The sequence below is a fragment of the Phasianus colchicus genome, chromosome 4 (genome assembly GCF_987193195.1).
Source record: "Phasianus colchicus chromosome 4, bPhaCol1.hap1.1, whole genome shotgun sequence".
Lineage (NCBI taxonomy): Eukaryota > Metazoa > Chordata > Aves > Galliformes > Phasianidae > Phasianus > Phasianus colchicus.
The window spans coordinates 15,658,959-15,683,316 of record NC_143439.1 but is presented as its reverse complement, the minus strand read 5'-3'; the positions used below and the strand labels follow the sequence as shown (position 1 = coordinate 15,683,316).

General features: G+C 42.7%; 1 protein-coding gene across 5 annotated transcripts in view; it reads right to left on the bottom strand.

Moving 5' to 3' along the window:
• The window catches only part of SLC20A2 (solute carrier family 20 member 2), a 57,586-nt gene that overhangs the window by 32,049 nt on the left and 1,179 nt on the right, over positions 1-24,358 (bottom strand). For 3 of the 5 annotated variants that reach the window (XM_090138684.1, XM_090138686.1, XM_090138687.1), the window contains exon 2: positions 4,829-4,971. The exons of 1 other annotated variant lie outside the window; for it this stretch is intronic. The gene's annotated coding sequence lies outside the window, so the exon portion shown is untranslated. Of the gene's footprint in view, positions 1-4,828; positions 4,972-5,850; positions 6,590-24,358 lie in introns of those variants that run through there. One more of the 5 variants, XM_090138685.1, reaches the window with a different exon arrangement.

Genomic DNA, 24,358 nt, shown 5'->3' with positions numbered 1-24,358 from the left:
TCATGGGCATATTCAACAGGAAATACCTGCAAGCCAACTGCATATCTTGCAAACAACATTTCAGAGACTTGGGGGAAGTCAGATGGCAAACACCGAGCCCAACTACTGCTCTACTTCTTTAGCCTCATTCAACAAATCCACGCAAATGGTTTCAAAACCATGTTGAAGTTCTTTTGAATGTACTGAAGGTCTGCATTAGGAGAGAAGGGAGGTCTCTGGAGAGGACATCCAAAACCTCAGAGATCATGATGAAATTAGAAAATAATGAGATTTTGTATATTCCTGAGATGCCGTATCATTGAGAACTACCACAAGGGAAACATCACATCGATAATTAAGTAATCGTTCCCTGAAAAAAACTGAAGTTTATGTCAAGGATTGATCTTTTTATCCAAACACACATATTAAGGAGAAAAGATTTCTCTTTTTTCTTCCGGACTCTGCAGAGGCTGGGCGATTGTTGCTCTGGTCTTTTCCAGATATGGAACAGATATCAACCCCTGAATGATTTGCACTCCAAAATAACATCTTGGAAGGTCTTAGCTGCTGAAAACATTTGTATAAGGATTTTTATACTATGAGATAACATGCGGAAATGAAGCTCCAATGCATTTTTCATATTTGAAGACTTGTTGCCCATAATTCATGAGCACTCAGCCTTTGGAGTGGGAAAAGACTTGAAGAGAGGGAAAGGCTAACAATATTCAGAAGAATTGATTACAGTTAGAGTTTGTCTGCCTGAGAAGGGGGACAAAACTTGCGGTGTGCAACCATGAGACACTGAGACATGCCAATGCCTATAACATAGCTCGGTAGCCTTTCCCAGTCATCCTTATACTGAGAGCCTTATTACATACCTTGCTTCAGATGGAACCACAACAGAAAATATGATTACTCAAGATAAAGTGTTAAGGAAGTGATGGTTTGAGCAATTCAGCCTGCAAGGCATTCTGAGAATTGACTTGCTGTTGCCTGAGCTGAGAACTGTCACTTCAAAATTCTCTGTAGAGAGCATAAGCATGCAGGCACGGGGGCAGATAAACATTTTTCCTTACTCTGTTAGATTCACTCATTTTTATTTATGATGTTGCATTTTCACTGAGAGATGAAGTGCTGGACCAAGCTCCTTCCTTGATACTGGAGATTCATGATTAAATTCCTCACCCTGCATGCATTTGTACAGCACCTTGGCCAAGTTAGCCTCTGTGCCTCAGCATCCTGTCCAGAAAATGGGAAAACTTGCTTGAAATGTACATGTATCCACAAACACAGTGGCTATGAGAGTTCTGTTTCCTTCAGACCCATGAGATGCTAGCAAATCCTTATTTCCAGCAGAGGTCTGTCTGCTACTTACCAACCAACCTCCCAGTTTTCTGTGGTGACCCTATCTCTCGGATGAGGGAAAGCATGGGTACTGTGACATTCCCCACCACAGCAAAGCTCATAAGACAGCATTTATTCAACCAGTTCATCCAGCTACCATAATAAACTGCTAAGTCACAAGGCTTCCCTAACAGCTTCCCTGGGAGATGAGCTCCAGGTGGTCCCAAAAATATGGAGGCTGAAAGTAGGTGTGCTGAAGCAAAGAGCTCTGAAATCTCCTAGTGAAGGCCACAGAGTCTCAAGTGTGCTGGTGGGGCTCTTGGCAAAGGGCGGAGGGACAGCTACGTGACCGCCATCCCTGGAATGCAATATGGGGAGGAAGGGATGCCTGCAGCAAGGTGCCACTGCAAGTATCAACACAGAGGTCCTCCTCTGAAGTCTTGACTCAATTTTACCAGGGCCGGAACTCGGCAGTAGCTATATCTTGTCTTTAGCACATCTAAAATCCAAGTGAAAAGAGGAAAGGGAATGGGCATGCTTAGAAACTAACACGCAGGCAGAGTCTGAGCGGTGTTACTACTTTCTCCTTAAGTAAGTAGGAGATGTTAAAAGCTTAAAGAAAGAAATGGAAAGAAGGAAGAAAAAAATGGTCACATCTGCTCCTCTGTGAAAGTTTTCAGAAATGCAAAATATTCTGCAAAGTAGGCCAGTGACTAAATACAGACTAAATCTTGTAGCGTGCTTCTTTCTGGAGCCCAAAATACATCTGGCATGCTTGGGCACGCTGAGCTATGCCCCTCCTCACCTAATCTAGCCCATGAGCTGTGGTATTTTGAGTTGTTGCTGGGACAAAAAAGAAATGGGTAAAAACACCACACAGGAGAGTCTGACGGACCGTCGGCTTTGCATGATGTCTGGAAGCCTCCAACCCATTTTGCCCTTTTGTATTTTCTTAATACGCCTCCGTGATGCCAAATGCAATTAAGCCTGATCTGCTCAGCACTGGGAGATCCTCAGCTTCACCTGCGGGACCAACGTCATCTCCCCAGCTGGCTGCACCAGACAGAGAGGTTACCCTGTCAGAGCACAGGGCCTGCAGTGTGTGGCAAGGCTGGGCCTGCAGGGCACAGGGCTCAGGCCACAGTGCACACCTCTGCGGGATGCTGTGATGCGTGCATGTGGAACGACGTTGGGGCGAGTCTTCCGGCCACAGGAAGCTGATTTGGCATTAAAGACAAAGTTTTTAGCTAACGTGGCTTTCTTCTGATCAATAATTAGTGTGGCATTCTTGGGCCTCGTGAAGTGGACTCTTTCAGTGGACTTATTAACTTGCACTTCAGTGCAAAAAACCTGATTGTTGGAAATGCTAAGCACATCCTTGCTGGCAGATGACCCAGACAGCCCCTGTGATGTTAGTTTGCCTTTTGCTGACCGTCTCCTCCCTGGAGGAAAGGAGTAGAAGGACAGCCAGGAGAGGGGCACCGCAGCTCATTGTGAGCGACAAGCAGATGGGCAGGAAAAGTCAGGAAGTGAGAAGCGGGAGATCATTTCAGGACATGTTTATATGTGGGTACTTACTAAGAGAGCTATTCTGGAAACTATTCACAATACATTTCTAAGCGTAGGCAAGTTTTTTGGTGAAAAATTAACAGGAAATTGGATAGATGATGTTGTCAATTCTTATTTTTTAGCCAAATAGATTGCTGGTGGAGAGAAAGCAAAAACACCCAACAACAGGGACAAATGGTTAAACAAATGCTGAGGACTAGGTTCAAAGTCTGAGGAAGCGATCCCAGTGCATTACCCACCAGCAGTCCAGCTGGGTGACAGCGAGGAACAAACAGAGACCCGATAAATGCTCTTTCATCTTCTCTCTCTTGAAAATGAGGGGAGAATCCACTGCATTCACGTGAAACATTAAAATGTACATAAATCACACTGCATGCAAACCACCTGCTCTCAGCAGCTGCCCCGTCCTGGAGTTTATAGCTTCACCCTGCTACAGGCAGGATGCGGATTCAGTGAGTTTCCATTTTCAACTCTTGTTCTGTTGTTGTTGTTTTTTCTGTTGTTGATCACATATGAACAAAAAATCAATAGACAGCAGCTAATGTAGCACTTCTAAAGACAACTATAACAAGTACTCCACTTTGCATTATGACAAGAGATACAGGGGAGGACAATTTCTTCTCCCCTGCAGTGCTCAAAAAAGCAAATATTTTGTTAGACTGCTGTGTTTAATTTGCACCGACAGGACCTTCACTTCTCATTACCGGTGGCTGAAAAGTCTGTCTCAAACATTTACCACACTGGGGCTTTCAGGAGTTTATTCCATCCCTCCCAAATTTCTGTGTGCTGTTCTTTACATAAGACACATTTGTAAGGCTTGCCACCTATGTATATAAGTGCAGGGATCTTCTAAATTTGCAATAGCTCAGGCATTACAGCCTATTGGTACTAACTACAGTGCTGCACAGAAATCAGACCTGATTTATAAGCAAAGCCCCTGACAGTTTACAAAAATAGTTACCTTTTCTAGTTCCTGCTGGGGCCATAAGACTCACAAAGTATCTGCTTTAAGTTACTAATATTACATCTGTGATATGGAAGGTGGTACAATTCAAGTCGTTCGAGACTAAGAACATCCCTATATGGCTCTAAATGACATGCACAGGACTTGTCACAAGGCCAAGCATGATGCAAGTTTAATGCTCCAGGACACAAAACCCACTAGTGTACTTTTAAAAATCAATTACCACATACTCAGAAGCAATTTTGTATCAATCAGTTCCTATTTTAACACAGTCACTATGTTTTTGCGCATACTTGGCACTACTACTCGATGTGGAAACGGCACTGAAGTTCACAGTTTTCCAGGGACTCCTATCAAGTTTAAAACTGCAGAGAGGGAGTGTCACCTTCAGCTCCCAAAACCTGCAGAGGATGCTATGTTTTCCTAGACCCTAACAACCTCTGTTCCCATTACCGAAAGGCCAAAAATGCAGATAAAATATTTAGTGTGAGATCATGTTGCCAAAAACATTCACTCAACCGATAGAAAACAGTTGTGCATAAGCAGTAATTCTACAAACCAGCAAAAGTAAGCTAGGTAAGGTATCAACAAGTCCTCATTCACCTGTTGATAAAGATATTTTTATGTACTGAAGAACAGTTTTACCTTTAAGTGACTGAGCAAAGTCTTTCTAACATGCAAATAGTATTTATGATTCTGCACAAGAGCTTTCTAAGATCTGTTCAGAGAAAACAAACAAGTGCTTTGTGGATATTTAAACTACATTTTATAAAAAAAAGCCATGCACAGAAACCTTTATAACTCACCCAATACTTAAAAGTTGTTTCAAGAGAAACAGGAGCTAAGTTCTCCCAGCGACATGCCTTCCTGATTGTAAATAGAGGCTGAAGTCTAAAATAGATAGCCTATCATTCAGCACAGCCACATCTGACATGCAAACTTCCAGAGGGTATAAAAGTGCTGGCGACTTACACAGGCAGTCCTCGGATAGAATTCCTTCCAGCACAGGGGAGCCCTCAAGACAGCTCCAAGAAGCATCAGCACGAGTCCAGAGCCGTGTTCAGGAGGTGGAAATCTGCCTCCTCTTAAGCAAAGAATTCTGCTGGGGGTGGGCACTGATAAAACACAACACTGCGTCACAATTGCACTCATTAGGCAAACCAATCCAAGGAAGCTCATATTAAAACAACAAAATGTTCTCTCTCTCTCTCTCTCTCTCTCTCTCTCTCTTTCTTTTTCCCCCAAGCACAGGCATAGACCAGATAGTGAACCTCTTTTTTTTTTTTTAAATCTCTTACCAGGAGCAGTGACCACTGGGCATTCTGGGCTGATCGGGTGGGCTCTGAGAAGCCCACTTTGCAAGCACACTGAGCCTACACTTCATGTAAATGGTGAAAGTGCATTTAGCAAGATAGTATGCACATCCGATTGAGGAAAGATGTTGCACGTTCGTTACTTTATCCATGTCAGTAGAGGTCTCACAGGCTACGCAGACTGCAGAAAGCTGAAGATGTGCACGAGTGTGGGCTGGAGCAATGCCTAAGCAAGTAACTTCACTTACAAAAGTTCAGCCTTGATTACATAGGCATAATTCCTTGAACCACCTTCCTTGGAGTAGGAAGAAATCTTGCATGTGTGTCAGAGCAAAAGTAATGTTTGCGTAAAAGCACCCAGCTTAGCTTTATATAAAATATGTCCTTGAATACCATAAGATACAATCAAACTAATTCAGCAGCAAGGAACTGAAATCAAAACTTCATCGTTGTAGTTTAAAAACCTGATATATGTAGGTTTACTTCAAGGATAAACCAGGCTTCTGGTTTATAAGTAAATGGCATTTCAAACTTAACATTTTTACTAAACTTTTAGGTTTGACTCCGTTCTGAATCACATTCAAACATAACAAACTCAAATTTGCCATGTCCTCCAAATTTGAGAAAAATCAAGTCACTGATTTAAATCTGCAAGCATAGAGTTGGAAACTTAATTCTTACCTCATCTATTTTTTCAAGTCCAAATAAAGTCATAATATTGCTTAACAAGGAGGTAAAGGATTTCCAAACTGAGCTCAGCTGCAGATCACAGTCAGGGATAATTTGGTAAATCTGAAAAGTGGTTTATATTTGTTAAAAAAACACACGTGGATTAGTAAACCTACATCATCTTCTACAGAGAATTAGGGCAAATCTCCAGCTAGAAATCTCTAATGCAGAAATGACATTAAAACCTTCCAATTAAAAAAAAGAAAAAAAAGAAAAAAAAAAAGATAAATATCAGGCCAGGATTACTTAGAAGAAATGTTAACTCTTTAGAGAAGGTCAACACCCAACCACTATTAAGCTTGCCCCAAGGCCCACAGCTTTGTGCACAGCTAAATCTCAGGTCTGGATATAGAGTCTCTCCTTTTCATGTTGTAATTGCTGGCAAACAAGCTCACCAGTTTTAGAAAAGCGAGAAACTGGTTTTCCCTTCTTACAAAAGCCACATATGCTGACAGTGAGAAGGTAAATCTTTTCCTGAAGATATAAACACATCCTACTTTTTATCCTAGTTTTTAAAAGCAGCATCAATCAATCCACATGAGAGTGAACCTGATTGTAAACATGGAGTCAGCTTGTATTTATAGGTCCAGATTCCAAGGATTTAAGGAAGTGAATAAACAAACACAGAAACTTTCTTGGAGTACTTATTTAGCTTTATACAGTAGGAAAAACAAATGAAAAAAATACCTACGAAAAAAAAAACAGAACACAAAATATTATTTCACGTTCTGTTTATAGCCGACATGCTGTTGATGACTGGCACGGTAAAGCGTGGTTCAGACACGAAGGATCAGAAGCAGATTCAGCCCCCCTCCAGCTCTCCCCAAACAGTGGTTCATCCAGCGTGGAGTGCCACCACAGGTGTGCAGATGCAGGTAGGAAGGCCTTCCAGAGGACACTCCTTGGCTGGGCTACTTGGGAGGTACCTCCATCTATCCCCAAAGCCAAAGCTGCCAGCCAACGCTGTGGGAACCATCTCAGACCCACACAGACAACAAAGTAGAACCCTTTGGGTGCCACTTCCCATGAGCCAGCCTGACCACAGCCATGGTTTCTTGTTGACGTAAACTTCAGAGCAATTGCAAAGGATATAATAAACAGCACAGAAAAAGGAAATATCTTTCAAGCTTTTGTTCTGCTAAATCAGCACTGTGGACCTCAGGCATGGGAAAAGTCGATCCAAGATAGGTTGATCATTAAAAAAAGTTACAATTTGGGATACCACTAAAGAAACAGGCAAAGGAAAATTTATACGACCACAAAATAAATGATGAGGTTCGGCTTCTGGCAGTGGTGGCACCGGTTGGGTTCCCATCAAAACAAATATTTGTAGAAATTATAAATATTACATATTACAATTACAATCAGATATTGTAATTTTTTTTTCTTGATTGTAATTTACTCTGGAAAGTCCACAACTGAGGGATCCCTGTTTGATTCAACAATTCCAGTGTCGGCAGATTTATATTCTGCTTTAAATAGACTAATAGGATGTGCTGATTAAAATAATCAATTTTCATTATTTTCTGAAAGATGCCAAGGTTCTTTTTTATCAGTAACTAAAGCAGCATTAATTGGCAACTTCAGGACACTGTTATATCAAAAGTAACTGCCTTTTTTTTCCCATTCAGATGGGAAAGCCACATATTTATGCAGTTAGAGGTATTTTAAAATGCATACAGCTTCAGAAGAAAATAAGGGAATTGGCTGTCATTCTCTAACATGAAAAACTGTAGGATTTGGAATACCTGCAAGCTGTGTTTAGTCAAAAAAAGCAATGCAATAAAAACATCCAAAAGCTGCCCAACATTGTTCCAGTTGCACTCTGATGTCTTAAATAAGGTAACCGACCGATTTTCAGACTTTGGCATACCTATTGATACTCTAAAACTGGGAGCCACATGCAGTTGGAACTCAGCACTTTTGATTTCCCTGTGCGTGTGCTCCTGATCCTATAGGGAATCCCCACCTCCAAATGATGAAGAGAAAATGAACAAGCATAAAGGAGAGATGAAGGTGGATGGATGGCTCTGAATTTCTTCTCTGCAGATGCCAGACCTGGATACACTCCCGAGCAAAACCACAAACACTGCTTGAGCCGGAATGAGCCTGCTCTGATCAACATCTGTGTACTCACTTTTGCATTTTGGGTGTCAAGCTCCAACGCATTCTGTAATCTATCAGGATAATCTCCAAGTAGAAAGAGATATATCTGTATTTCACTCAACAATCTCAAACAATCTCAGGACTGACTGTAAAGTCCAATGTCATAGACATAAAAATTAAAAAGCTGGTGGACTTTCAGAGATGGATTGCGCTTTTTCACTTTTTGCTCTGAGAAAGCAGAAAACTGGGGGGGCCTTTTTTTATCAGCTCCAAATTCTGTCACGTTGCCATGTGAAACTTTTTTTCCAGCAAGCCCTTGGTCTCCCAGGGTGGAATGGCTATCCCAATGAGGAGACTTCCATTCCCAATGGCCAAGGTGAACTTACTGTACTTACATTAGCATGCAGGGAGAGCTGCCATATTGCAGCGTGACTCTGCTTGTAGCTACCCATCATCTTTTGAGCAAGTAAGCCCTGGGAAAATGGAAAGGAGGAAGCCACAGCTGGAACTGCTGGAGGCCAAGCCTGGCCTGGAGGACAACAGAGGCTGGGAGAATGAGGCTGATTCCAGTGCCTGACACAGAACAAGCCCATGCTGAGCCAGCAGGACTTCAAAGGCAGTAAAACCATTCCGGAGAATCAAGGCTTTGTTCAGTGCTGATTCGAGCACTGCTCCAGTTAATGCCAGGAACCAACTGGACTTGTATCACCCCAACTCTGGCTGACTCACTGAGGCTGGGCTTACAACATTCATATTTGTGCAAAGGAATGGGAGAACCGCTGCCCCGTGTCTCCTGGGACTTTATCAACTATCTTCCCTCCTGAGCCCCACCTCTAAAGTAAGCAACCAATATGGGCAACGAACTTTTAAAAACCCCGGCTGCTGCCGACAATTCAAGTAGCATTATTCCAAATTACTTATCAACCTACATTAACTACACATAGAACACAAAAATTGGCTGTACAATGTTAAAGGCAATTTGGAAATTCAGTGTTTCACAAATTCAAAGGCTTATGCAAAGATCCCCTGGTAAAAAGCCAGAATGAGGTTGCCAGAATTCAATAATGGGAATTTTCAGATAAAGGAAATATGACACCTCAATCCCCAAATTAACTGCCATTTTCATTTTGTTTGGGGTTTCATGTGACTGCTGTGATGTCTTCTCCCACCGAGCTACAAGAGAACTCTAGGGCTCCCCAGAAGCTAGTGAACCTCTCTCAAGAGGGAGGCAGAATGAGTAAGCAGTTATCAACACATTTAAGCATCCTGAGTGGCCCACGCTGGCATCCTCCAAAACCAGCACGTCCACCATGACAGAAGATCAGGCACTGCTGAAATGGGCTAGCTGAACTGCTAAAAGCAGGAAAGGACCAGTGATGAAATTATAAAGGTGGCAATACTGATGCAGACACTGAAAGCTGTGGCTACGGCTTCATGCTGTTGGAACAGTAGCCAGCTATGACACCTAGGAGCCTGGTAATGACATACACAGGCTTTAATACTGTCTGGAGAAAGGTCCAAGCCACTTCTGTCACCAAAGAAAGCTCTCCCTTCACACTTTCCATTACATGCTGACCATATGAAGAACAGCACCTGCCACCCAATAAGTCTGTTTGCCCTCAACGATGAATAGCGGCTGTTCTTCAGAGTCCGTGTATTGGTCCAATTCTACCTCCTACAGTCTTTACTGCTACAAACATGGGGAGCACAATGGTGAGACAGAATCCTTGCAGTCCAGCTATAAGAAAGAGTTAACACGCTGCTTCACTGTAGGCTGGTGGTGCTGCTGGAGCAAACAGGTGGCTGACAGACCTGTCACACTGGCTGGTAACTAAATCACTGCCGATGTGACATGCCAAAGAATGTCCCACGATCGGGTGCATGGCTTGGCAAACACCTGCAAAAGGGACTTACTAAGGGCATGTGCTGTGAAGTAGGTCAAGCAAAGCCAGGCTTAACTCTATGAAAAAGGTCAGTCTCCACCTCAGTGCTTCTCTGGTACTAGACCAAGCGCTGAAAACCTTGGAAAAAGTTGACATACAAACAAGATTAATATAAGGATTTGGTCACAGACCTTGTTATCAAGAATATTCCCTCAGCTGAGTGACTGCTGATGGAAAGATGATTCTGTGTTTTATCTGGGGCTCTTCTAACCTGCAAGCAAGCCCTGGTGACATCAGTGTTTCTGCTTTGGCAGGGCAGAGCCCATGTCTCATTGGAGCACATGGAAGGGTCCTAAAGGCACGGGCAGGATAATGGGACACGCACTGCCTCCAGTGAACTGACAAGTGCATTCGTCTGCGGCAAGAGCTCAAACAGCTAAAATTTCTCTGCTTGCTGACATACAAGCTATAAAGAGAAGAGAAAGTCATTAAGGTAGCAGGAGATATTTCCTTGAGTACATAGCACCAGCAAACAGTGCCAGTGACTGGTATGCCTCATCCTCTTAAAAAGGTGTTTATAGCTAAGCTGTGGTGGCGATAATGATGCATTACAGCACCTCGATGGCTGCCCGAAGGAGGAAAGACAGCATGGATGCAGCTGAGAGGTCAGTAATAGCAAAGGGTATCCCAAAAGGATATCCCTCCTGCCTTTATGGAGAAGACCAAAAATCAAACACAGCTACAGTAGGGCTCTGCTGTGCCCACTACAGCTTGGATAGGGACTTCCTTAATCTGCCCAACAGGAGGAATAAGCACCTCAGCACAGCCCTGTTCAAAGGAGAAAAGAATGCAGAAAAGAAATAAAAAGAAGTCTACAGCAGCCAGGTATGACAACATCAAGAGAAGAGGGTTCTCTGGAGCACAGGTGCAAGCGTAGAGCATAGTTCTTGCAGGACTTGGAAGCAGCTACTGTTTCCTCTGTGATATGGACAAGGAAAAATGACTCAGAATCAGAGAATGGCAGTGTTTGCAGGGAACCTCTAGAGATCATTGAACCCATTCTCCCTGCTAATGGAGGTTCCCTACAGTAGGTCGCACAGGTAGGTGTCCAGATTGGTCTTGAATATCTCCAAACAGCTTCCACAACCTCTCAGGACAACCTGTTCCAGGGCTCTGTCACTCTCAGTGTAAAGACGACTCATCATTATCTTCAAAATGAATGAAGATCAGGAAAAAGAAAAATAATAATAATAATTAAAAACACTAAAAAAAAATCATTAAACAAATAATCTACCATTAATAAACAACTGGTTGTTTCTGGTCACTGAGATCTCCAGCAGTCACAGAAAGCACTTCCTTTCATATCTGTTCTACACAGAAATTAAAAAGGGAAAATTAATTATGCCATTCTTACGACTGTCAGTCAGTTCCTCAGCTTTGAATTAACTATGCATTGAAGTGAATCTGATGAACACAATGATGTGAAAAAAAAGCAGTTGCTCTGAAACTGTGGAGTACATTACTCCCAAAATGGGTTTAAAATTTCAATCAACGCTTTCTCCAAGTGTTTAACCAATTACTTCCTGCAATTCAATTTCTGGCTTCTTTAAAAATTCTGTTGATATGAACTCCTTTCAATCACTTCTTGTAATACAAGTAGCTAAACAAATTACATTTAAATTATATTGCAAGTTTCTTTTTCCTTCAAATCTGACCAAGCAGGGTTTTAAAATAAACATGATTCTTTCCAGTTTTAAAATTTCTCAAAGAAAAAGAATAATTTTCCATTCTCCAAAGCAATCCAGAATGTCAGCCACACTTTTCAGTCGTGTACATTCAATTCTGAAAGACAGTGTCACTAATCTAACGTGAAATTCAGGTATGCAGAAGGCTGTTACGTATCTATTTAAAAACATAATTGTCAGTTGCTGACAAGTGCTTTCAAAATTTTTAAAAATTAGAAGCAGTCCCATCAGCTCACCTACCAATTCTGGGCTTTTATGCTGCCTGGGATTCATATGGACTTACTCAGAAAACGTAGAGAATTTCATTGCACAAACTCAGAGGCACAGCTGTCCACCAAGCAAGCCTTCCTGGTTGAGTCCTCCTGGGTGGACCCAACAAGATGTACACCAGGCAAGGAGCTGTGCTGGGCAAACACCAGCTGCACAGAGTGAGAGGTGATACAAAGAAAAGAGAAATGTTCAGGTTTGCTTGTTTGCTTGCAGCAACAGACACTGAAGTTTATTGATTCCAGTTTCAGCAGCTAAAAATCCATGAAAACATTTTAATATTATACAGACAATACTATCCCATATTAAATTTTCTACCAAAGTGATAATATAGGCCAGGATTTTCTCACAGTCATTGTGATTTATCAATTAGTACAATAACACCTATTTTAAAATATAAATATTAAGAAGTGCAAATAGCTTTTTTATCTCGGTATAATTCAGCTGTTCAATTATACGGAAATATCTAAGGAAAGAGATTGAAAAAAGAACCCAGTGTTACAATACAACAGTTAGCTGTAAAAATAGCTGGACACATTCTCAGCCACTGTCTCTCAACCGTTCCCTTTATATCCACTGTGAAACTGTTTCCAACACACTAATCACATCCATTCTGAAGTAACTAAAATTACATGATTTCGAACTATTTTCATTAGAAAAGCAGTCCTTTAGCAACTGCTTTTACTCTTCCAAGTAATTGTATACTCTTAAAGGCCAAATATTCAGCCAGTGTGCAAAAATAACCGTAGCCTCTTATTAAGGATAAAAAGCCACAAAAGACTTCACATTAAAAGCAAGGATGCCTCTACCAGCAGCACTGCTCAACACTGAAAGTTACATTTAATGTTAAAAGTTTCAATACATAAATGTTAAAATCTTAATAACATTGGATCGGTCTTACAACAACGTGCCGAACAGCTCGGCTAGTATTTCCTTGGAGGTACTTCCAGTAACAGCCAAGATGTTCAAGTAACTACCTCTGTAAACAGCTCTCTCAACTCAGCTGTAAGAAATCTGCACTAAACACCCTACAGCTCTGACAAATTGTCTTATCTATCTGGAACGTTTTTGGGAGCAACAGCCAAATAGACTAAACTGATTAATATTTGATTACAACGTCTGTCTATGGATAGCATAATAACAATACATTATGAGGTTACTCAAATCAGAGAGACAGCACTGTCTTTTTTTGCTTTGACCTAAGCACCTGTCACACAGCAAACAGCAAAGGCTGTTAATTAAATGCAAGCAAGACTCCCATCTCCTGTTCTGTAACTGCTGTGTCTGATCCTCTCCCTATTCAACATATGTTTTGACAGAAAAATGAAATTGATTTAAAGTACAAAGTGGCAGCCATCTAATCCAAAGATAAAACCACAGTGATATAAGTTATGCTCTTCCTAAAACAAACTTGAAGCCATGATTATATTAAAGACACAGATATGAGGGGATTTTTCAACTTCCAAGCAGATATGCAAGCAAGGTATTACAATCCAGGGGTGCAGGTAAATGAATAAGCAAGCAAACTACGTGATGTTTGTGCAGCGTCCTCTCAATCCTGCAATCCCTTCTAGAAAGTCTGGGTCTACATCTCCCTCTTCTTTACTCATGTTCTTCTCGCATGGCTTGGTCTCAGAAACTTTCCATGCCTGTAACGGAAACTCGAGCCAACTTCTTAAATGTATGATTTCTTCATCTCCACTCATCATCATCCACTTCTGTTTCTGAGAAGCTCCTCATCATGACACCTGTATCTCAAGAAGCAAAACAGGAAACATCACAGGGATGAAGCAAGGAAAGATGAATAATAATATGCCTCTGTGTCTTTAATAAAATCACAACTTTCACTCAAGTTCCTTTTAGGAAATAGAGTTCCTTTTGCTAAAGTATCACCAAACCAGGTGTGTAAGCACCCAGTGTCACAGTCAGCATAACCAATGATACCTCCTCATCCACGTCTCTGCTCCTATCACGATGAACAGAAGTCCTGTGCAAGTCTTACATACTGTGGGAAACCTCCTCAGGTGCCAAGCCTGCCAAATTCGTCTGCAGCAAGCGGCTCCACTGCCAGTTCCTGCTGACCCATCTGCTGACCTACCCACAGTGAGCACAGTGTGAGCTGTCTTTACCCAGGAAGCTGTCTTTGCCCAAGGAAGTAGCGGTATAGCCCACAATTGATGTCACAGCCTTTACTTCCCCAACTTCTAAAGCCACTCAATGTTTGAGTTTTTTTACACACTTCTCAGGTAGAGGAGCACTGCTACGAACTGTGACAAACGTCTCAGTAAAGCCTCAGTTATTTCCAGTACATTTGTCCCCAGAACAATATTCCCAAGCTTTGGGGTGGAAGAAACTTGCCTGGCTGTTACCCCGTGTACTTCATTCAATGGGCTTTCAGTCACCCAAAGCTTGGGACCAAGTGGGCCCAGAGTCAACAGCACTGCTCAGAGCCAATAGCACTGCTCACAGCCAATAGCACAAAGGCAGGCAGCAGGATGAGGTGATCAAGGCCAACAGGGCAACGTGGCCACCTCATGCCTGAACAAGCCGCCCAAACCCTCCGCCTGCTTTGTGACCTCACCAAATGCTGACCAAGGGGGTCAGGAGAGAAGAACAGTCACCGAAGGCAGCCTGCAAGCCAGCTCTCCATCAGACAAAAGCAAAAAAAAAAAAAGTTATCCCTGCCCATTATGTTTAAGGCTGTATTTAAGACAACACAAGCACCCAAATTTTCTCCAAGCAAGGGCAGAGCAGTGCCCACTTCTTACAGTTCCTATCTCAAATGTTCAAAACTCCACCTTTTGTTTGAAACCCTCCTTTCTTCTACAAAAGCCCTTGGCAGCAGCACTCCCCATATACCTGGCTCACTTTGCTTGAAAAGACAGCACTGCCCTTCATCAGCATTGCAAAGCCCCAGCGGGGTTGGTTCTTTTCAGCTAGCAAGGAGGGACAGCTTTAGAGACAGCATCTCGTGAAGCACCAAAAGGCTTAGCTTTGCCTCTTGCACACTGCAGAAGAGAAGATAACTTTGCCTTGGACAAAGAAACCCTCTGTCAATGCTCCGGATATCGTAGGAATGATAGCTGATAAGTAACTGGGCAGAAGTGTATGTGGTCTGCAGCGATTACATGTCAAAGAAAAATATACATTTGCCTATTTCTGAACTCTTGAAGAAGTCCTTTCCTTCAAAAGTGCTTACAAGGCAAACAGTTCCAAAACCTGTGCCTCAATTGTTGTGGCTGCTGGTCAGAAACTCAGGGAATTCAACTACCATACGTTTCAGGAGCTCAGAGTATAAAAGCAGAAGCAGCCCCAGCAAGACACTGAGAACATGCCCAGATAACCATCCAATTATTGTATACTGCTGTGATCCTCCATCTTTTATCGTGGTGATCACTGTATGCAAGATACAGAAACTGCAATTTCACTGTTTTGTAATCATCGTAACTCCACGTTATTTGTGAGAGCCAGAAATGACCTGGCAACAATTAATTCAATTATTAACATCCTCACTCATTAATCAGATGTCTACACTCAGCATACACACATTAGAGATTACAAGACATCCGCATTCCTCACTGTTGCATTCCCACAGAGAACTGCAGAAAAAGATGAATATTTGCGGCTGAACCTGATGTCAAAAAGATCTGATGCCAGCTGTCACCTGAATGCCTCAAACAACTGAAAAATTTTTCATTTTTCTTTTGAAGAGACAACTTGCTGGCAGGCTGTGCCTTCTAACTTTGATCTTCATAGCAGCCAACACGAGCAGAATTTTGTAGCTCAATAACAAAACACAGAAACCTCACGGGCTGTTAACTCAATTACCATACTTTGGCAAGGAAGCTTCCCCCCTATACCTTGGAGAAAATCTTTAGATTAGACAGCACTTGCTTTAAAGGCACATGCACCTCAAAGATGCAGTGTAACTGTTCACGTACTTGATTTCTTCGAGGGGAAAAACATTCCACAACAACTTGCTTGCAGGACTGGTGTCTTCCCTCATTTCCCCAGAAAACAACACTTACATAACTATGCTGACTGTCTAATGCACAGACATGGGCACTGCAACTCCGTTTGATGGGAAAGGACAGAGATTTCACAGGTGCTCCCTGCAACAACAGACTTGCAGAGTAACCAAGTGATGCAGCCCCCAAGCGATGAGCTGCTTCACAAACATAGGCAGACACTGCGTTTTCTTAAAACACTCATAAAGCACAACATGGTGCTTGGTCGCTCAGACACCATCCTGCTCATAATGGAAAGAAATGTGCTTCAGCTACTGCAGTGCTACCAAAACTGGGAAGCTGCAGGAAACCCACCTCATTAGCTGAGCTGCTCACAGAGCATCTGACATGTTAGCAGACAGTGCTCTCACTTTCATAAAGACATTTGGTCAATAGTTCTCACCTTTCACCAAGGAAAACAGATGCACACTGCAGTATAGATGACCCAAGGAATCCCTTAAAAAAAAAAAAAAAGCCTCTCAATCCTTTCCAAGAGAATCCTGCCCTGGGTGGGCGCGCTGCAAACTGCCATGACAGGTCAGATTTCTGGTCCATCTGCCTGAGAGTTCTGCCTACCCAGATCGGGACCAGATGCTTCAGAAGGTGGAGCAGCTTGCAGGGTGAACAATGATGTGATTCACCCAAAGGGGAAATTCCTTCCTGACCTCATCAATTAGCATGAAGGTTTATATCCCTAATTTATTTTTAATCTTATTTACTGCTACTCTGGATATTATCATTATATATATATAAACGTCCAGGTCTGCTTGGAATCTGACTAAACTTTTGGCCTCAGTAATATCATGTGGCATAATTATATGAGGTTTCAAATGTACTTATTTTCTATTTCATTTAACATCTCTTTGTTCTTGCACTGTGGGAACTATTAACCACCTCTTCCCCTTCCTTTGGCTCCAGCTGGCTTGCGCCATAAGCAACCATGCCACATTGCTTTCTGGTAGAGCAGAAACATGATCTGAGGGCCTTTAAAGCCATAATTTAGCAACTTTATTAGTTAGCCAACAATATTTCTACAACCAGAGTTTCTGGGATCTGCTGGAAGTTGGCTGCTCCATCAAAATTTCACTAGCTCCTACCCAATTCCAGATCTTACAGACTTGCTTTTCTGATCTTTTCCATGTTAAGTCCTACCATCCTTAGAAGCAAACTGCTTTGCCTGGTACCACGTTCTTCAAACTCCCTCAAGATTCTGAGAAATTTACTTCTAAAAGAACAAAGAAGCAGCACAACATGCTCGGCTTTTCAAGGTCATACAGAAACCTCTCCCTCTGAGCAAAGAGCTCCCCTCCCATCTCCATGCCTGAAAAAAGAATGGTGTCCAGCTGAGCTCAGCCCAGCCCACTGTGCTCTTGAGCAGTGTCCCTGTGGGCCACGGGTTCCTGTGTGCAGTAACTTCATCCTTTGCTGCTGCTTACAGATGAGCTGATGACGTACTCATCAAAACTCCTAGGCTGAGCTGTAGCTAAAGCTCCAGTGCAATTGGTCACTGCCGCTTCTAGCACAATACTTGCAGAAGGCATCAAGGTATAAAGCCACACCTTAATTCAACAGAAGTTTGGTGACAAAAAATAAAAATAAAAAAATAGAACTACATACAGAAGCAGCAGACAGGGAAGGGAGAACACTAAAACAACCTTGAGCATTCTGGATCCTCACTATTCCTCAAAACACACTCTTCCTCTTGCAGCTCCTGGAGCTTTGCACTCCAGGCCAAAGGATTGTAACCCCTAAGTCCTTAGGAGAGAAGGAGCAAGTCTGGATGATATCTCACTGGAATACCTCACGGCCCTTCAAAGAGATCAAAGAAGTGTTACAGCATCTGTGAGAAACGCTGCGTAACTAGCATTGTTTTACCACATGTGCTTTGATTATGGGCTTAGAACTGGTGAATTATGTCAAGTGAATACTTCTTGGCCTCAAGCAAAAAGAAAATTACAACATTTCATCCTTTTTAGTGAGATCTTCAGGCATGGAACCAGTCAAGAGACAACTCCTGCCCCAGCCTTAATGTAAGGTCCATAAACGGATGGAGCTCTTTAATGATGAAAACAGTGTTAACACAACTGGTACAAGCACCACTTTGCCAACTGTCAGCTCACTGAATAATACAATCCCATGCAGCTTTTGCCTCTATTTGGTTCTACCATATGTGAGACCTGTGATTGTGTGGACTCCAATCAGCATATGCTCCTCAATGACCTCCCCATGATGTTTAATGGCTACATAGCTGCGTTAGGGACTCTGCTCCAGAGTAATGATCTTAATATTTCTTTCCAGAGCTCATGAATGTTTTCCTTCTACAATACATCTGTAAAGACTGAACCCAGTGCTCTCTCAGGCAAGCCACTTACACTGTGGTCCAAGCCACAAATTCCAGAGCACTGCCTTATGTTCTGTCCCATTTGGTGGGCCAGGGTGAGGTTAACCTTTTAATTCTCTGTGCAGTAACCAGGAATAATGACAATTACTTGAGGGATTCAAATAAATTACAAATTTACTTAAAACTCAGGGGAATTATACTACCGTCATGTGTCAAAAGAGAGAGAGTCTGGTAGTCTTAGGTTCACATAGAAGGGGGGGAGGGGAGGATTACTCTTATTCTCTCCCTCCTCCCTCACTTTAAGTTAGAATCATTTGAGTCAGAAGGGACCTCTGAAGGTCACCTAGTCCAATGCAGTGAACACAGATACCTACAGCTAGATCAGCTGCTCAGAGCTTGGTCCAGCCTAGCCTTGAATGTCTCCTTGGGGCATCCACCATCTCTCTCTGGGCAAGCTGTTCCAGTGCTTCACTACCCTTATTGCAAAAAACCACCCTCCTCATATCCGATCTAAATCTCTTTTCATTTGAGACCATTTCCCCTTGTCCTTTCACAACAGACCCTGCTAAAGAGGCTATCCCTTTCCTTCTTATAGCCCCCCTATAGATACTGAAAGGCTGCTCTCAGGTCTCCCCAGAAACTTCTCTTCTCTAGTCTGAACAGCCCCAGCTCTCTCAGCCTGGTCTCGCAGGAGAGGTGTTCCATCCCTTGGATCATTTCTGTGGCCCTCCTCTGGATGCGCTCCATCAGGTCTGTGTCTCTCCTGTACTGAGGACTCCACATCTGCACGCAGCACTCAGATGAAGTCTCATCAGTGCAGAGCAGAGGGGCAGGATCACCTCCCTGACCTGCTGACAATGCTTCTTTGGATGCAGACCAGGTACAGTTGGCTTTCTGGGCTGTGAGGTCACACTATTGGCTCATGTCCAACTTGCCATCCACCAGCATCCCCAAGACTATTTCTGCACGGCTGTGCTCTATCCTCCAGCTTGTTACTGGGAAAGAGACGGCAAAGATCTGGTAACACACCACTGCCCAGGACAACCTGGCTTAGTTGATCTGCCACCTACAAGAGAATTACCTCTCATTCTTAAAACCCCACTGAATCTTTATGTTTCTAGACAGAGGAAACATAAGGGGGAGTCTACAAAAGCCTTACCAAGGCTGCCAAAGACCTGAACTTCCATTTCCTCTCTGCAGAGTCTGAAAAGGGCTTTCCTTTCAATAAATCTCATCAAGAAATATTCATAGGAAGCATTCCCCTAGTGGTCTCCGTGAGAATGGGGTCTCTCAGCAACGAGGCAGGAGTTAGGAATATCCAAACACATTAGTAACCCATATCTGTTTTTTGTAGGGGATGGTCCCACTCTGGCCTGCAGTATCAGCATTTAAAGCAGACATTTGGGCCTCTCTTTATAACAGAAAGTGACCAGAGTCTTAAAAAGACCAAGGGGAAAAGTTATCAGTAGGTCCCTCTACTCATTTTCACTGAGCCTTCTAATATATGCCCACTGGCTGCTCCCCAACTCTCACTGGAAACACTGTAAGAAGTTTTCTGACTTTGTAGGGTGAGTGGGTTCCCCCACAGAAGCCATGGGAATGGCTGATCTCTGATATACAGGGGCTGTGGGGACATCCTCCTTTGCCAGTTGGCCTGTATCTGTTTCCACATTTTTACCTGCAAAGTGGGGACAGGTATGCCACCCACTCGTTCTCAGGGAATACCTTGATCCAGCCAGACTTTCCACAACTGATTTCTTGAAGTACCTCCCACAAGGCTTCTAACTCAGGGGCAGAGTATTTTCCCCTCTGCCTAAGGAAGGCAATAATGACAGACGGAGAACAATTCTCCCATCAACAGTGGCAAAAGCAATCTGGGATACCTTAACTGCAACACTTTTACTGCTTTTCAATCATTACTGAATTTGAAATGAAAAAGAGGTGATACTTTCCATTTGTCACATTCAAAAGCACAGTTTGGGTAAGGAAATCTTTTAATGGACTCAACAAAGGTATTTTTGGCTGCTGGAATACTCAATCTGTTGAGCTAAAAATAGCTTTAAATAAATTTGTAATACAAGCAGTACATACTTTGCCTAAGAAAAAAAATCTGCTGGCCACTCACAGATCATGTGAACTCAGTTATTTAGTTGCACAAAGAACATGAGTAATTCCAAGCCTTATCTGACTGTAGATTTGGATCTATTTAGCAATGGTGCTGTCACATACCAAATGCAATACAATGGGGAGGGAAAGTTCCTACAAACAATGGCTGCAGTCATTTAATGAGACGGTCACAAAGAAAAGAGATGAGACTGGAAAAACCTGGGCCACTGCCTTCATCCTTCCAGCTTTCTCCATACAAAGAAAAAGCAAGGCATCCTCCTGCCCACCTTTTCTTTGATATTGCAATATATGGAAATGGGATGCCTGACACTACTGCTGCCTGACATCCACCAGCCAAAGCTACGGAAGAGAACAGTCTCACTTTTTTTCCTTCAGAAATTCCATCGGTCAGTAGAAGGGCTCCTCAAAATGTACTGTTTTTACGACCAGTGTCACACAAGCTGTTTCTGACACTGCTCACAGGCGCACAGCATGACCTGAGCAATGGTAAAATAGGGTAGCTCAAACATACCCAGTACTCTGTGCCAGGTTAAGTTGACAGCAGCTGCTCTGTTCACAGAAAAGACATCTGAGAGAAGTGCCATAAATAACGAGATCACATGGAGTCTCCCATTGCACAACCAACATACATCTTTCCTGCTCAGGAATTTATGCTTCACACCCTATGCCGTCAGTCAAGAGCATGTTACCAGCTATGTTCTCAGGATGAGCCGGAGGATATTTTGGAAAGTGATACAGCCCTCCTGCTGGCCAGGTCTTTTCAAAATACTTTCTCTTCTGCTATAATAAAGACAAATGTTTCTATAATCTTGGCCAAACTGTGGTCTCTCTCCGTGGCAAGCTATGTATCCATGTGTGCCTTTTACATATTGTGGGACATACATACAGCACATGGAAGTCCAAGAGTCTGATGGAAACTGAAGGGAACTATTCCTTTGTGGGTTTGGAGCTAAGTTTTTATTGATACGTACAAATGAACAGTATTTTCTCTGACTCCAGTTTCTGCAAATCCTTAAATTGAGCAGCCCCTTTGAGGATTTCCAATTCATGTTACCGTTAGACTAAAATTAAACCCAGTCCTCCTAAAACACCCCATATCTAGGGCTCCGCAAGGGGACAACCACATTACAAAGCAGTATAGCTATAACAAAGAATAAAGACATATCGTCGTTTTATATAAATGAGGTTTTGTTTGTTTTTTTTTAGTTCCCCTGGAGTTTTGCCACAAATTGCTTTCAAGGGCTTGGTTCAGAAATTCCAATTTCAGATTGTTTTTTTTTCTCATTGAGAACTAACTCTTTTTAACAATTCTGTTAATCTTGGAGTTTGGAGTTATTTTTATTAAAGTAACGCCCGGAGTTTAAGCAATTCCATTAAAAGATCAGGAATTATTTTTATTAAAGTAACACCCAAAGCTTAGACGTTCCTTGCAAAAACCAGGCAAAGAGCTTCCATTCTAAAGAAGAAAAGGTTATTTGCCCTGTCCTTGTAAACAGAACTCATGGAGACAGCAGAGCTCTGATGCGTTTTACCAATGTCTTTTTGGCTTTTAGAGTAAAAAAAAAAAAAAAAAAATTAGTCAAATAAGCCTTTTGCTCTTAGCACAATTGTTTTTTTCTCTCTTCTCATCTTCTTTTGCAAAAAAAGTAGCCATGATTTCCAGATTTCTCACTGGATATTTGCAACACTTTTGAGGTGTTCTGCCATCAGTGTCTCTGTCATATTCAGTACCAGACTCCTAGCCTGAAGGGAGACCCACTGCCCTCCCTGAGACTGATGTCTTGATGGAACTCGTTAGGATAAAAGAAGCTTGCTCATTGTCCTCTAACTCTTATACAGAAACGAGGCTGCAAAGGAAAGGATCTTACCTCCACTCGCATGGCCCTGTGGCACAGAAACCTTCTGTCCTTCAGCGGAAGCCCTGTCTCGAGGACAAGATCAAGTGCTGCCTTTTTGTTTGCCCAGCTGCGTTGACAAACTAGGTTACATCACCCAGGATCCTCACTGTGACTAAGCCATGGCTGAGGTGTTTGGAGGAAAAAGGCAATGCCTTTTGATCATGGCTTCCAATTCTGAGTGTAAGCACCTGTCATTGAGGAGTGCATGCTGTCAGCAAGCCTCCTCCAAGCACTGCTGCTCTTCAGGCATAACAAACTGGAGACATCACAGCATTAATTACATGTTCAACATGATGCTCCTTCCCTGCTGAAGACGGCATGTAGTGACAATTCTCAACTTTTTTTATGTAGAAATATGGGCTGGGGCAAAATCTCTTCACTTCCTCAAAAGGAGAGGCTGAGCAATGACATACCCACCTTTCTCTCTGTGGCGTGTATAATTTCAGGTTGCCCAATAGTAGCAACACTCCTGAGTTCAGGAAGACTTTAAAAGGAGTGATTATGCTCACGGAAGTAAGTTAGCATGAATAAACTACCCAGGCAACAGGGAAGCATTCCAGAGCCCTGTGCTGTCACCAGGCTTTTGGCCAACGCTGCTTAATCATATATGCAAAACACACATTATGGAAAGATTCATCATAGATTTGAATATTTTTAATCAATTACCCTGCACTGAAGAAGCTTCCCTAAAAGCCGTCCTCATACGAAAGGACTGGGATCTCCTCCTGCCTTCAGACCTTCTGTCAGTGGTACAGATCAGGCTTCCCCCTCAGCACAGGAAACCAATCAGGCAGTTTTAAAAGGGACATTTTAGAGCTTAGCAGCACCTGAGCACCACAGTGCTGAAATTCGTAACTGCTAGTGCCACAAGCTATGCAGCAGCTGCTACGGGCTGTGCTCCCATCTGGTCCTGGCTGGCACATGCCAGTTCATACCAGCTGGGCACAAAACACGGTGCAGACTGAAACTCAAAATGCTCGTGGCACAGCAAAAGGTATTTTGACTGCAGGTTGCAGAGCCTGCAGTATCTTCAGCCTTAAACACAGCTGTGTTCATCATTTATATAAATGTAAGACTTTCTTGAGCCTTGACATTGGATTTATCAAGCTCCATTGGAAAAGCTCTGTGCAATACTGTATGCAAAACCTAGCCAGACACATTTTAGTGAGGAGTGCTGCAATGACTTTCCCACCACTTAACAGAAGATTGTAATTTTCACATAAAATTACAGAGTCGTGGTTGTAATGCCACTTGAAGACCGCCTTTGCAGAAATCTGACTGTCAGCAGCTTCCACGAGGGGAACAGAGCAGTCAGATTCTCAAGAACATCCAAGTTATGCTTTATCTGTGGTATGCCTGGAGTTGTCCCAAAGACTCATGAGATAAGACCATTGCCATGACAGCAGGCTAACAGCTGAAAACTCGGTCGGAGCAGGGAGCTCTGTGGAGATAGAATGGCCTTGCTCTGTCCAAAACTCCTCTGCTTGAGTGGAGCTGTTGATGGCAAACCCCACACATCTAGCAGGTATAAAAAGATGCCCAAGAGGAGCTCAGGGGCCACTTTGGAATTTGTGACTTCTGGACAAGCGCTCCCACAGACTGAGGATCCCCGTTGCCTGAACCAACATCAGAACCCAGGCCAGTAACCTCTTTCCCTATTTGCATCTCTCTCTTCCCCCTTCCTCTCTCTCTCTTTTTTTTTCTTTTTTTATCTTAAAGTTGTTAAGTAACGCAAGGCCACAAAACTTAGAACTGTACGAGTGCTTTTAACATTATGTAGTAAAATTGATGATTGTGTTTGAATCTTAATGTCATTTCACCTTAAACAAATTGGGAGGGTGTTGTAAATCTGGTCACTCCTCCCTCCCTCCTTTCCCTCACAGGGTGGGATGTGGCAGCAACCCACTAATGCTTTTTTAAGCTACTGTACAGGCGCAAAATTTTAACTGAAAGCCTTCCCTCCCACACTTTGTGCAATCAGACACTATTGAATCTACATATTGCAACTGTTTTTTAAAGAGTATTGTGTAAGCTAGAAAGATTTGCCTCTGTACAGCATTCTTGAGAATGAACATGGCTAAAGATA